This window comes from Peromyscus leucopus, chromosome 4 (assembly GCF_004664715.2).
Source record: "Peromyscus leucopus breed LL Stock chromosome 4, UCI_PerLeu_2.1, whole genome shotgun sequence".
NCBI classification, from domain to species: Eukaryota; Metazoa; Chordata; class Mammalia; order Rodentia; family Cricetidae; genus Peromyscus; species Peromyscus leucopus.
In genome coordinates this window covers 120,242,578-120,255,932 of record NC_051066.1, presented here as the reverse complement: position 1 = coordinate 120,255,932, position 13,355 = coordinate 120,242,578, and the positions used below count along the sequence as shown (strand labels likewise).

Sequence of the window (13,355 nt, the reverse complement as noted above, 5' to 3'; positions counted from 1 at the left end):
GACTTTGGGATATGGAAGCACTGGTATGGAGGGCTGAACATACTTTGTTGACCAGTTCATGCATCACTGGACACTGTAGCCTCTTGGCTACTGTGAATAATGCTGCTGTGAGCGTAGGTGTACCAGAATAGGTGAGTTTTAAACCTCTTGATTTGTGGTTCCTTATGAGCTGATTCCTCCTTCCTCTGCCTTCAGTGCCAGAGAAGAGGAGGCAGTACTAGACAGGAAGGAAGACTAGGGACTGAGGAAGCAGGTCATGCTCAGGGGCTTGGCTTTCTCTTTCTAGCACAAATCAGGAAGTAGCAGGCATGAAGTTCCCAGAGGGGTAGGTCTGGTTGTCGGGTGAGCTTGAGAACTATGCATGGAGTTAGGGACTGCCTCCATGGGCTTATGGGGGAAACGACCAGAGCAGAGCCATTTCCCAAGTGTTTGGGATGGTAGTACAGCAGGAACAGTGTCTAGGTAGAGAGTCTGTGGAGTCGCAGCAAACAGCCCGCATGTCCAGGATAGGACCTAGTGAGTGTGCTTCAAGGGCTGATAAATAAGCTGAAGCCCGGTGTCAGGGTGAAGGGGACTCCTGGGGGAGAAACATACACTAAGGGTAAGTGACCAAGCCACAAGCAGCAGCCATGAGTACATCAAGATGTCTCTAGAGACTGGACGAGGTCAGACACCACAAGCCAGGACAGTGACAGTGACAAGGATCAGGTCATCATCCTGCAGACCTCACAGGTGTCCACTCTCTCTCCACTGCCATCAGAGAACTAGCACCTGTTCCCATCTATGCCCTGACAGCCATATTGCTTTAGGACCACCAAGGGGAGCAGAGTTGTCTCCAAGGACATCAAATCTCCCAGTAGACTGGATAGAAGCAGACTTCGTATTCACATGCAAGGACAAAGAAACTCAGGCACAGTGGTAAGTGCTTCTGGGGCTGTGCCCGGGTCCCCTACCCAGCCAGCAAACCATCTGAGGCTGCAGGTTCACAGCAAACCTCTCTGCTGTGGGAGGAGCGTTGCCTAGGAGACAAAGTCATCACACCTGGAGTCAGCTGGAAGGTTCCGAGGCCCAGCCCCCTGCCTTTGTGGCCTCTAGATAGATATAGAAGTGCAATGGCCCAGTCTCCCCTGGTCAAGATTGCGCTCTGGCATGCACCATGGGGCCAGGCAGGAGCTGACTGCTCTGACATTAGACCACCAGTTCCTCTCTCATCCCTTCACTGACCTCAGTGAGTGGAACCCCGATCCCCACTGCTCTGCTTCTAGGAAAGCCACCCAAGATGTAAAAGCTTCAAGGCCTAGGCTGTGTCTCCCTGGACCCACAGGGTGGAGACATCTAAGAAACAGCACAAGTAACCAGAAGAGAGTGACGATCTATCCCCTGGAGCCGAGGTCCAGGCAGTTGTAAACTGCCCCCAAGTAGGTGCTAGGAACCAACTCAGGTTCTCTGCAAGAGCAGCAAGTGCGCTTGACTGCCAAGTCATCCCGCCAGCCCCATAACTGGGCATCTTGTGCCTTTTAAAATACATTTTTAAAATTAAAACAAAACTATATCCCTCTAAGTCCTCCATGTCCCCTCCATTAGCCCCCCCCCCAATGCCTTTGCATGGCTACCCTACTTCAGTCGCCATCAGATGGATGACCTCTCGTTTCTTTGACTGTTGTAGCTCTGCTTCTCTTGCAGCCCTCCCACACAGCGTGACTCTCAGAAGCCCCTAGATCTGCCTCCGTTTTTGACTAAGTCAGCCAGGCTGCAGACCTCAGAAACCTCCCTCTGGGATTTTGCTCCTAGTCTGACCGTGAGTCTTCCTCCTCCCTCTTCTTCCTCTCCACAGACCAAGGAAGCTCGAAGTCCAAATCTTCTGGGGAATCTGGATGAAGGGTACACAGCTAAAGAGACCACGGAGGCAGAACAAGGTATGTCGCAAGTCGTCTGGGAGGCAAGCACTGTTTGGCTGTCAGCAAGTCCCTGCTCATCTGGAAAGGAGGCCTGGTGCCAGCTGGGCTCACTCCGGGAATAGAAACAGAGTAAAGACTGTGGGCAAGTGAGAGATGAGGAACCAAGTTGCACTGGCAAGTTCTGGGACCTACATGGATTGAGCAATCAAGGCATGTCTGCCTCTTCACAGCCTCTGCCACAACTGATTGATTGATTGATTGATTGATTGATTGATGATTGATTGATTGATTTAGAATAATGGAGGCCCAGAGCAGCAAGAGGGTGTCCTGTTCGCAAAAAGAGGTAAGCTAAAAGTTCAGGGCTAGGGGAGCCCCAGAGACAGGTCTGGTCTCCAAGGCAGGGACTCAGAACCAGGGCAACCTTAGCAGATGCTGCCCAGTCCTGTTTCTCATCCTCTAGGACTCAAGAGTTCCCACAAAAGCCAATGCCTGTGGCTCTTTGGCCTGTGTCTGGGAGTATTACCCAGCCAGGGAGGAATGCCAGTGGCTAACAACTCCCATCCTCTCAGGTGGGACAACTCCCATCTCCCAAATGTCCACAGGTAGCACACTGCTCAGGGAAATAGCCTGCTTTGTAAGCACCCAATCCGTCCTGTCTCCCTTTCCCACTCTCCTATTGTGTGTCATGGATCCCATCCCAAATCAACTTCTCAGCTTAGGAGAATGCACTTGATATGACTAGCTCACTGGACATCACAGCCAGTTCTTACCAAATGTGCATCACACCATCACAAAGTTGGAAACCATCCAGCCGAACCAATTGAGGTCAGGAACTGCCTGTGCTTGCACTTAGGTTAGAGTCTCAAGGGTCCGGAAGCCTAAGAAAACAGCAAATGCCTCTGCAGGTTTGATGCAAAGACCCATCCAAGATCCCTTCCTGGGTCACCAAAGCAGAAAATGAAGACCCCACCACCCCCACCGAAATAAATATCAGGAGGCTAGTTGGGTCTGGCTTCAGAAGGGGAGCCAGCATGAGAACTCTATTTTTGAAATTTGAATGGAATTCAGGGAAGTTCTCAATGATACACAGAAAAGGATTCCCCAAAGACTGGTATCACATTCTCATTGATGGCATTATCATTGGAGCTCTTTTGCAAACTGTAGGAAGCCGTGAAGTCATTTCTGGACATCTGCAGGGTTTGTAGCCATTCAGTAGGGAACATAACCTCAGAAGCTGTCACTGGTTCAAAACCAGCCTGGGCAACTTGGTTAGACCATGTCTCAAAATGAAACAAACAAACAAACAAAATCAAAAAACCTTAAAAGGAAGCTGTGGATATATCTCAGTGATTAAAATATTTGCCTAACATATGTAAGACCCTGGATTTAGTTCTTAGGGTTTAGTTTTTTAAATGTTAAAGAAGCCTGCTCATCCATGTGTTAATACACCACTTGAGAGGAAGTGAACCTGCCTTTCCTGCCCTAGGCAGAGAATATTCTGTCCCTTCCAAGTGTCAGCCTAGACTGTCAAGACTAGATTGTTAAGAGGTGGAGACTAGAAGAAGTCTTCGTCCCACGACCCTTTTGAAATGAGGAGCCTGTAAAACACCTATTAAGTGCTCAGATCAGGGGTAAGTGACAAATGCAAAAACCAGAAGGAATTGGCAAGAGAAGAGAATAAACCTGGGAGGAAAAACAGTGCAGGGGCAATGGTAAGTGGGGGCTGGAATTGCGTCTGAGAGAGAGGTCACTAAAGAGATGTAGACTCTGGCTAAACTGGGTCCCACATTCCATCTAAGGGTCATCTTCTCTCTGGAAAGTTGGTCACGCATGACCAGATTAGGGAAGGTTTTTGCCAAGGAGTCCAAAATGTTAAATTTAGATTTTATGCACAACTTTCCTTTTTATTTGTTTGTTCTTTTGTTTACTTGAGACAAAGTCTTGATATGTAGCCCAGGCTGGTTCCAAACTTCCCCAAGTCTCCCTGCCTCAGCCTTCCAAGTACCAGGATTACAAGGTACAACTATGCCTGCCTCCATTTTTTGGAGGATAAGGGGTATTTATTTTGCTTTGCTTTGAGACATGGTCTCATGTAGCCCAGGTTGGCCTCACTTGAACTTCCTATGTAGCTAAGGATGAACTTGAGTTCCTGGTCTTCTACCTCTATTTCCAAAGTGCTAGAATTACAGAATGTGTCATCACATTGCAGAACAGTAATTTTTTTTCCCCAGACAAGATCTTGTTATACAGCCACAGCTTGCCTTGAGCTGGCCTCATACTGGCAATGATCCTCTGCTTTAGTAGTCTGAGTGCTGGAATTATAGATATGTGCCACCATGCCTGCCTCAAGTTGCTAAATTTTATATGTTGGGAAAGAGCTCACATATTTGTAACACAGACCCAACAAAACAATCTAAGCCACCAGTTTTCTTCTGTTACCACAGACTTTGCTTCCATAATAAATAATGCCATTTGTACATATGAATACAATTTGATGTCATACAGTCAGGTACTGTAGGTCAGGGGCTGCAGGGTAAGAGTTCTTTCAAGCAAGTCCCATCTCTTAGGAAAGCTACACTTTGGGTCTGGTGCTTGGTTTCCTCTTAAACTTTGAGCAATGCTCCTTTGGGCTATTTCTGCCCTTCTCCATGAAGCTGTCTACAAACGGGTGGCTGCCATTCTCACCTCTCCCCCCCCCCCCCCCAGTCAGATGCTCATCTCAGTGGGCATGCCCTGAAGATGGCTGAATTTTCACACCTGACAACCTGGCTTAATATGCCTCGTTCAGGTTCCAGCTCTTTTAGAGTCCTGTGAGTTCTGGTATTATCTGGATGTCTTTTCAAGTCCCCATTGGGGCAAGAGTGCACACCTTCCCCTGCTCAGGTCTGATTCTTCTCTGCGCTGACTTTGGGTAGAGTCACTTTGGAGTGACTGAGGACACACGTATGGTACCTGTACTCCTGTGTAGGGAGGAACTGAGAGAGCCCTTTGCATGTCCCCGTGCCTCTAGGCATCTCATCTGCACCCTGAATGCTGCTCGCTTCACTCTGAGCAACAATGTGAGATGGGGGAGCCATGCAAAGACACAGACAGACATGTGACAACCCTGGTTTACTACTCACTGGCTGCGTACATATCTGCAATCTCCACTCTGGCCACCGCTGAAGAAGCCCTTATTCTACAAGGGCTAGGACTGTTGCTATTTCAGAATTAGCTTAACACCCCCATCACGAGTGCCTTCTAGCCAGCTTGGTAGATAAGGGAGTAGAGCTAAAGAGTTTAATAACATACTTAAGGTCGTGTACGTGATCAGGAGAAGTCACAGCTTGATTTCTGTGTGTTCAGAAAATTACCTGTGACTTGAGCCAACCAAACAATGACTGTTTTTCTCTTCTCTGTGGTCCACACCAAGCTTATGCCAGGTCACTGAATAGCCTGTTGGAAGGGCCCAGGCTCAGGAGGGTCTCAAAGCACCATTATCAAAACTGCCCGTATCAGCACACCACACACTGATGCCCAAGCTCTCTGGTAGAAAGCAGGAAGTGCTGTGCCCTGGAAGCACTGACCCCCACTGCCCTCCTGCCTGGCGTATTCTGTGGCCCATGGCACTGACTTGCAGCTTTGGCTAAGCGCGAGCTTGTTTAACTTCACCGTGCGTCATCTTGATGGTTGGGTGGTTGTGTTTTCATAAGACCAGACCCATGGAGCCTTCCACTTTTCACCCACTTCCTCTGGCTTGCAGTGGTGGTGGTGGGGGCGGCGAGGGGGGTTCCAGGCTAGGCTAAGGTTCTCTGAGTGCCCACTGCCCTTCACAGGGCCGGACATTGGAGCTTGTAGGCAGATCCACAAGGAAAGGTGTGAGAAAGAACAGCAGGCACTCTCCACATAGAAGAAACACATGGGGAAGGGGGGGGGGGCAGGGAGCTTCCTGATAGTACAAGGAGATGACTCTACAAAGCATGAGGCATGTCCCCCTCACAGTTCACAGGCACAATCTCAGACACAGCTCGTTACGTGACCTGGCCAAGTCACTTGCCCTCTTTTCCTTGGCCTTGCTTTCTCCATCTGTAAGATGGATAGCACACGGAGGTATTCTAACATATTCTCAGTTCTGTCCATGCTCCTGGCTTACAGCTTCTCCAAAGCGGATCCATGGAAAGTATCATCTTCTCTACCTTTACCTGTTCAAAATGATATTCTCCAGCCCACCTCCTCTGACAGCAGGGTGTAAGCCTTCCTCATTCCAGTGGTCTCTGCCCATCCCTCAAGGAAGGAATGCTGCTGAGAGAGGCCTTGGGGGATCTGAAGAGATTCTTTACTGGGTTCTTTGCCCACCCCATTAGTGTTGAGTCCGATCCTTTTTTCTCAGTCACCTCTGCACATGGTTGTGCATGCTTCAATTGTGCCCGTGTAGTGACGGCTCCAGAAGAATGCAAAACCAAAACAATATCTGGATAGGCTTCGGGATGATTCCAGACAGTTCCGCAATGGCGATTCCCAGAGGGTGGAGCTTTAGAGAGGGACAGAGACTGGGCATCCCTCACCTGCTCCAGCAGCATAACAAGCAGAGGACTTGTTTTCCTGGGTGTTCAGGGCCTCTTGGGGCTGAGCTTTAACAGGGGATGGCATTCTACTGGGTAAGCCACATCAGCAGTACCGTGGATTAGACCCCCGGTTGCTGTCCTCCGCTTCAACATTGACAGCTGTCTTGAGAAACCCTCCCACTTTTTTGGGTCATAGGTGTCTTTCTATGCTGGTTGCATTGTGAGAGCAGAGGAAAAGCAGGCAATTTGCTGAGACAGAGTTAGATGAGTAATTTTTCAACTGCCCGCCTACCTTCCCTCAACCCTTTAGGATTCAGGCTATTCCTGCTTTGTCTAAGGCTCTGATATGTCCTGTAGAACAAAAGAACTGCTGCTGAGTTGGTCTCATCCATCACCCCCTAGACTTTCTCAACAGCCTTCGAAGGAACACCAATTAACATTCCTTGAACCAATACTCTGAGTGAAGCATGCCTTGGCTAATTTTTAGTTTTCTTCTCACAACAGAGTTTAATTTAATGGTCTCTCTGAGGCTGTCCCTCAGAGAGGTTTTGGAGGTCTGGTGTGTTGTGGGCTCTCTGGAACTTACAAGGACCCTGCCTGACCTCTGATGTTTCAGCCAACACAAGACAGCCATACCAGCGCTCATAACTAACTGGGTGGATTTTTCTTTTGTTTACTTTTCAGTAACTCTCCTTCCTGTCTGGTGAGAAGAAGAGACCCTTTTCTGATTCCATTTCAGGTAGCTTGGAAGGGACCAACCCCACCATTTGGGTCCAGAGATTCACAGTGATCCAGGCTGGTCACAAGACAGCAAGCACATCCTCTTCCCCACAGTAACTGCTATACATGGATGCGTGGCTCCAGCTGGGCCAACCAGAGAACCCTGGCACCTTCGCTGCAAAGTCTGGGAGAGGAAGTGCACCCCTTTCCTACTGGGCTGGCTTAGTGCCCAGGAGCAGGGGATCTCTTCTCTGGGGTAGATCCTACCAGAGAGATCCTTGGCGGACAAAGAACTGAGGGTGTTTAACTGGTAGCCTCTTTGATATCAATACTTGAGGGTCTCTATATAGCCAGTACCAATGCCTAGTGTGCTCCAGTCAACAACCACCCCCTTCAGCACTGAGGATTGAATGCAGGGCCTCACACATGCCAGACAAACACTGTACCACTGAACTATATTCCTACCCCTTTCAGTTTTTTATTTTGAGTCAGAGTCTAAGTTGCCCAGGTTGACCTCTAACTACTCATATAGTCCAGACAGGCTTGGAATTTATGATCTTCCTGTCTCAGCCTCCCAAGCAGCTGGAGTTGCAGGACTGTATCACAACATTCAGAAAATTCTATTCTTTTAAACTACACATGATCCCTGACTTATGTGTTTACATTCTGATAAACACACTGTAAATTGAAATTGCATTTAATAACCTGACCTGCTGAATATGACACCTTAGTCTATCTTAATCATGCCCAAACATTAGCATACAGTTGGGCCAAACTAAAAGAAAATTTTCAGTAAAATGTGGAATATCTCAACTATACTATTGAGTGCAGAATCCTGTGCAATCTCTGATTTAATCTCGCGACTACATGTGAACAGATGGCTGACTGACAGCTAAAGTTCACAACCCTTGACTAGCACTCCAAGAAATGATTGGATCTCATGTTATCAGCCTAGGGGGAAAATAATCGTAATTCAAAATTCTAGGTACAGTTTCTACTGAAAGTACATTGTTTTCACATCATCATCAAGATTCACATATTAGGACTGGACAGATGGCTCCGCAGTTAAAAGCACTTGTGGCTCATGCAGAGGACCCCAGTTTGCATCCCAGCACCCACATGGTGTCTCAAGTCAGCTGTAACCCCAGTTCCAGTGGATCTGGTGCTTTCTTCTGGTCTCTGTGGGTTACCAGGCATGCGTGTGGTACACATATGTACAGGCAGGCAAAATACTTATAAAAAAAAATTTAAGTGTTTAAAAATGATTGAAATATCGTACATCAAACTGTCATATGTCAGAGACTATGTGCAGTTTGAATTTGGTTTCAAATCCTGTAACCGTGAAAGCCTTACCCACCAATTTTACAAGGGGAGCATGATGAGAACCAAATGTTGAAGGAAAGAAGGAATGTATGGCAGTATTTGGGACGTAGGATTGTGTTTCTAACAGTCCTGAGAAGACGTGAACAAAGATGTATTTACCTCAGATTGGGCACCAACAACCGAAGAAGCCATTCCACCAAAGATCAGCATGATGACCCAGTGAGTTCAGCTGATTACTTGCCAGGGCATGGGCAACTTAGAGGACGTTACACTACTACACTCTGTTTACCACCAGCCCATCCCTCGGCAAGCATAACTCCTTAAACGTCATCTCGGAGGAGCAGAGAAAGGCCCCTCATTCCTGAGGCATCTCCCTGGAGTCTCATGTGCAGCCTCATGAACTGCTCCTAGCCCTGCTTGTGAGCGGCCTTTCGAGAACCTTGTGAGTCATTCTTGCCTTCCAAGAAAAAAATGTTAGTGGGTTTAAACTTGTGAGGGTTTAAACCTGTGAAGATAATCACAGCTGCTGACCTCCAAACATCAGTGGCCACATCACACCTGGAGGATGGAATTCCACAAAAGGTAGTCATTTCGTGATATTGTGTGGGCACCTGTGCCAGTGACAGAGAAGGGCCTAACAGAGGAGGATAATGCTTACCTCAAGGGAAGGATGCCCATTGGTGGGACTGGGGACGAATCTAAGTGTAAAGTCAGCCCTGATGGGCTGTGATCGAAGAGCACCCATTGACCTGCCGTCAAGGTCTCTCTTGGAGCTGGCTAAGAATGAAGCTTTAGCTTTACCCAGACCTAGAAGATCTGGATTTAAGCTGTTCCCAAAGGTTGGAGGACAAGGGGGACTCTGCCTGTCTGTAGTAACCATGGTTGTCTGCAAAGGTGGCCGCTGTGGATTCTTTCCTCCTTCTATGTACTTTCTGCCTACTCAAGCCAAGAACTTCCCCTCCCTTTTTATCTCAGTTTGTTCCATGGTTTGGCCTGATCAACGTATGTGATAAAAACAGACTGGCATCTTCTACTTGCTCTCTCAGAAGCTACTTGTCACATAAAAAGTGAGGTCCCTGAGATAACCGTGATGCAACAAAACTCAAGTTACCTGCATGGGGAATGTTCCCTGGAGGGACTGGAAGCCCCACATGTGAGCGAGGCCTTCACGGGCCACCTAGTTGAGCTTTTGCTCAGAGCTGAATGCAGCTGAGTGAGTGATCCTCACCGACGTCACACCAAAGGTATCAAGTGACCCTCACTGATGTCAACGCCAAGTTTCTGAGCGATAGAATTGAGAGAAATAAGGTAACCTTTGCTGCACCAAGCTACTCTGCTGGGGTTATCCAGCAAGGGTGCCGAAGCCCCCGACCATCTATCTCTCTTCACTACACTGCCTGCAGCATATCCATTGGCTTAGATAAGAGGCTGGCTGAGCACCTGTCCTGTCAGGCACTGTCCCAGGCATGAGGTGGCGGGTGAGAAGACAGCACCCACGCTCTGGGGGAACTGAAACTCTAGGAGATGCCAATAAACGAGGCAAAACAGAGATGATGATTTCAGAAAGATGAGGGATGATTTGTAGTGGGGATGGGGACAATCTAACTAGAGCCTTCCTTCTGAGGAGAGACTGGATCCGAAATCCTCAGCAGTACCAGCAGGGGAAACAACACATGAGACTCTCCAGGGAAGACAGCCTGGGGAGCGGATGCAGCTAAGAGAGAGCTGGAGAGGAGGGCTGAGGCCAGAGATGACATCACAGGGTGGGCAGGAGTTAGAGCGACCCTGTCCAGCTCATTAGTTAGTTGCAGCCAAGAACGGCAATGTGATCTAACTTAAAAATTTAAATGCGGTTCTTCAGCCCCACTAGCCACATTGAAAAGGCTCCGTGGCCTCACAGGACCTAGCAGCTGCCCTCCTGGTTGGCCCAAGAACAGCCCCATCTGATGAGAGTTCTGATGACCGGTGCTGGCTATAGGACACATCAGACATAAACTCAGATTTGGGCTCAAGAGGTCAGATCACATGCTATGGGGCTCGGTCCTTCATGAATTTCCTGGAGGTTCCATTTTTCCTTGAGTTCAATGAGGCTCTTCTCGCTCAACAGTGGGCAACAGTTAAGTCTACCAACAGTCAAATGCACCAACAGTGGCCCTGAGTGCCACACACTGAACGGGCTGGAGCCTTCCTCTGGATTAGTGGCACCAGAGGTCTGTGCACGGACTCCTCTGCAGCCTCATTTCAGCTACCAATTTGGGGCTCCCTGATGTGGAAAAAAAAAAAAAAAGCCACAGGGCATGGCTACTATTTCAGGGCAACACACAGAAGGGAGATTGCCACAATTAGACAAGGCTCATTTCCATTAGCAGAGTTTCTTCCTCAGCACTGAACATCTGTGGGTGTGGAAATACTGGCTCTGCCTTGTCCCGTCAGAGGGAAATGTCCAGGCACTGAAGACTCCATCTGGGACAGAGGCTGCAAGGGCTCAAATTGTGGAATCAGGCAAGACATGGAAACTGGTCTTTGAAACAAAGGGAAGATTAAGAAAGATTAGCCTGGCATTGTGTCACTGTGATCCCAGTCTTAGGGAGTAGAGGCAGGGGAAATCACTACATTTTCTGGACTACATAAGATCCTGACTTAAAAAAAAAAAGATTAGGAAACGCTATTTGTGCAGGCTAGGAGGTAGTTGCAAGTGGAGATGTAGTGTCTCCTCGCCATTTACAAGACCCGAATGCTTGTGACAAGTACCTTAACTTTGGGCCAGCTACATAACCACCACACATCTGTGAAATGGGGACACTGGTACTCTTGACTGCAAAGCCAGCCTTAGTCACAATCTTCTGTGTCTTTTGAGACAAGGTCTCACGTAGCCCAGGCTGACCTGGAACTCTATGTTAGCTGAGGCTGACTCTGAACTCCTGATCCTCTCGCCTCTATCACTTGAGTGCTGGGCTCACAGGCATGCTCCGTTATGCCTGACAGCATAATTTAATTGGTAGTAATTTTGTAAGAAAAATGGGAGAGCTTGGGTGTTGCCCAGGGCCAGTTCTGCTCTACATGTGTTAAACCCGTATTGGTCCTGTGGCTTTGGATAACCTGGGTAGCTAGCTCATGCTGCTGTTACCACTGGGGGCCCAGCAGGTAGGTACAATCCGATCTCTAATTTTCCTTCCAGCTCTGCCCAACTAACACAGACCCCACCGCTGTCATGGAAGGCCTAGCTTGCCTGGGCTCATACAAGCAAGCTATGGGACTCAGAATTCTGCCATGTGGGATCTAGAAATGGTCTTTAAGATCTTTCAGTCTAACACTCTACTGATGTTGAGACTCCCCATCCCCAGCCATGCTGACAGAAGGCCAGCCTTGCCTATGTGTTCTCACTTCTATTTCCAGAGCAATCTTGTTGGGGACAGCCAGTACAGAACTCGTATACATTTCAGGTTACTCTCTCCCCTCAAGTGCATACCCACTACAGAACACAGTCCTCAGCAGCTCCTTGGTTCATCTGTGAGGAGTGTTGAGAATAATAACCTACTTCTCCGATCGCTGCTAGGAATGAAGAGCTGTAATGGAAGCTAATGGTCTGGCATGCTCTGGGCACCATGCTTGCCCCCTCCTTCCTCTCCATCCTTCACAAGTCCCTCCTGCTTGGTAGCCCAAAGCTACATGTGGGACAAGCGTGCTCAGCAAAGAGCTGCTTATGACCTTGGTGAGGGCTGGGGAATACACTCCAGAGGACTTGCCATCTGCAGACCTGCCACAGGGATCCCTCAAGAGCACGGTGACCTTTACCTAGGAAACAGGTGCTGGGTTGAGCCCTGCCTCCTCCAGGTGGTTAACCTGCAGGAAAAGGCTCAGAAGGAGGCAGGCAGGGCAGAGCTTTGTCAACGTTTCCGAGACGAGTCTGGGCTCATTTGTGCATATTCCTGGCTACCAGTTTGGCTCATCCTGTCCCAGTGGGACAAGGGGACTCCAAGGCATTACGCTTGCAGCTGTCGGCTGTATCCTGGCCCTGGGGGCTAGGGACAAGGTATCAGTACTCACCAGGTGCACCTGGTCAGGCAGTAGCAGGGCAGCAGGTGGTCTGTCACTGTGGATCTGGAACTGCAGGTGACTTCAACGTGGACAGTAATCAAGTGTCTTGGGCCCTTGGGATAAATCAGTCCCAAGACCCTGAGTGGGTCACATTGTGATGTCACGTTGCTGAGGTAGCCCTGCTGTGGCTTCTGGATGTCAGGCGACAGGGTGTGAGAGGAGGGCCTGAGAAGTAAGGAGATCTCTCTACACTGTGGAGAACACCAGCCTGGGGGACCAGGTATGACACCACATCTGCCACTTGCTGCTCCAACCCCTGCCCATCTTCTCCTGGGCCAACTCAACAAAACTACCCCCATCTTTGTTAAGGTGGTCCCCACGAACTGACTGACGTGTACACCCAACTTTGTCACACTTTCTGTGATTTATTTAAAAATTCCAGGGCAGCTTTTTCCTTTTTACTGACGCCCCTCCCCCAGCTCTTGCTGCCCCCACCCCCAGCCCACCCCCGCCCCCACACTGCAGTATCTCAGACTTCCCCTTTCCTGTCCACCTGGTGTGGCCTCAAAACAAGCAAAACAATTTAAATATTAGCTTAGGAAATGGACACAAATCCGCCCCGCGTCCATGGAATCCAGCACAGATGTCCTTTAGGTTATCTTCTGCTGTGGTGTCTGGCTTTGTTCCATGGGTGGCAATCAATAATTAGGAATACTTTTAATAGTAGGACTAAAAAGCAAAGAGTTCTTCAAAGGGAACGAAACGAAAGGTTTCCTGAGATCTCAACCCTCTTTTTCTGCTGGTGCTTAGGGATTCTATCCTGGGGAGCAAT

General features: G+C 48.8%; 1 protein-coding gene across 3 annotated transcripts in view; it reads right to left on the bottom strand.

Annotated features, from left to right (window-relative positions):
• Positions 1-12,660, bottom strand: part of Banf2 (BANF family member 2) — a 39,874-nt gene extending 27,214 nt beyond the window's left edge. For all 3 annotated transcript variants that reach the window (XM_028893277.2, XM_037205263.1, XM_028893278.2), the window contains exon 1: positions 12,533-12,660. The gene's annotated coding sequence lies outside the window, so the exon portion shown is untranslated. The remainder of the gene's footprint in view (positions 1-12,532) is intronic.
• Positions 12,661-13,355: the final 695 nt, after the last annotated feature.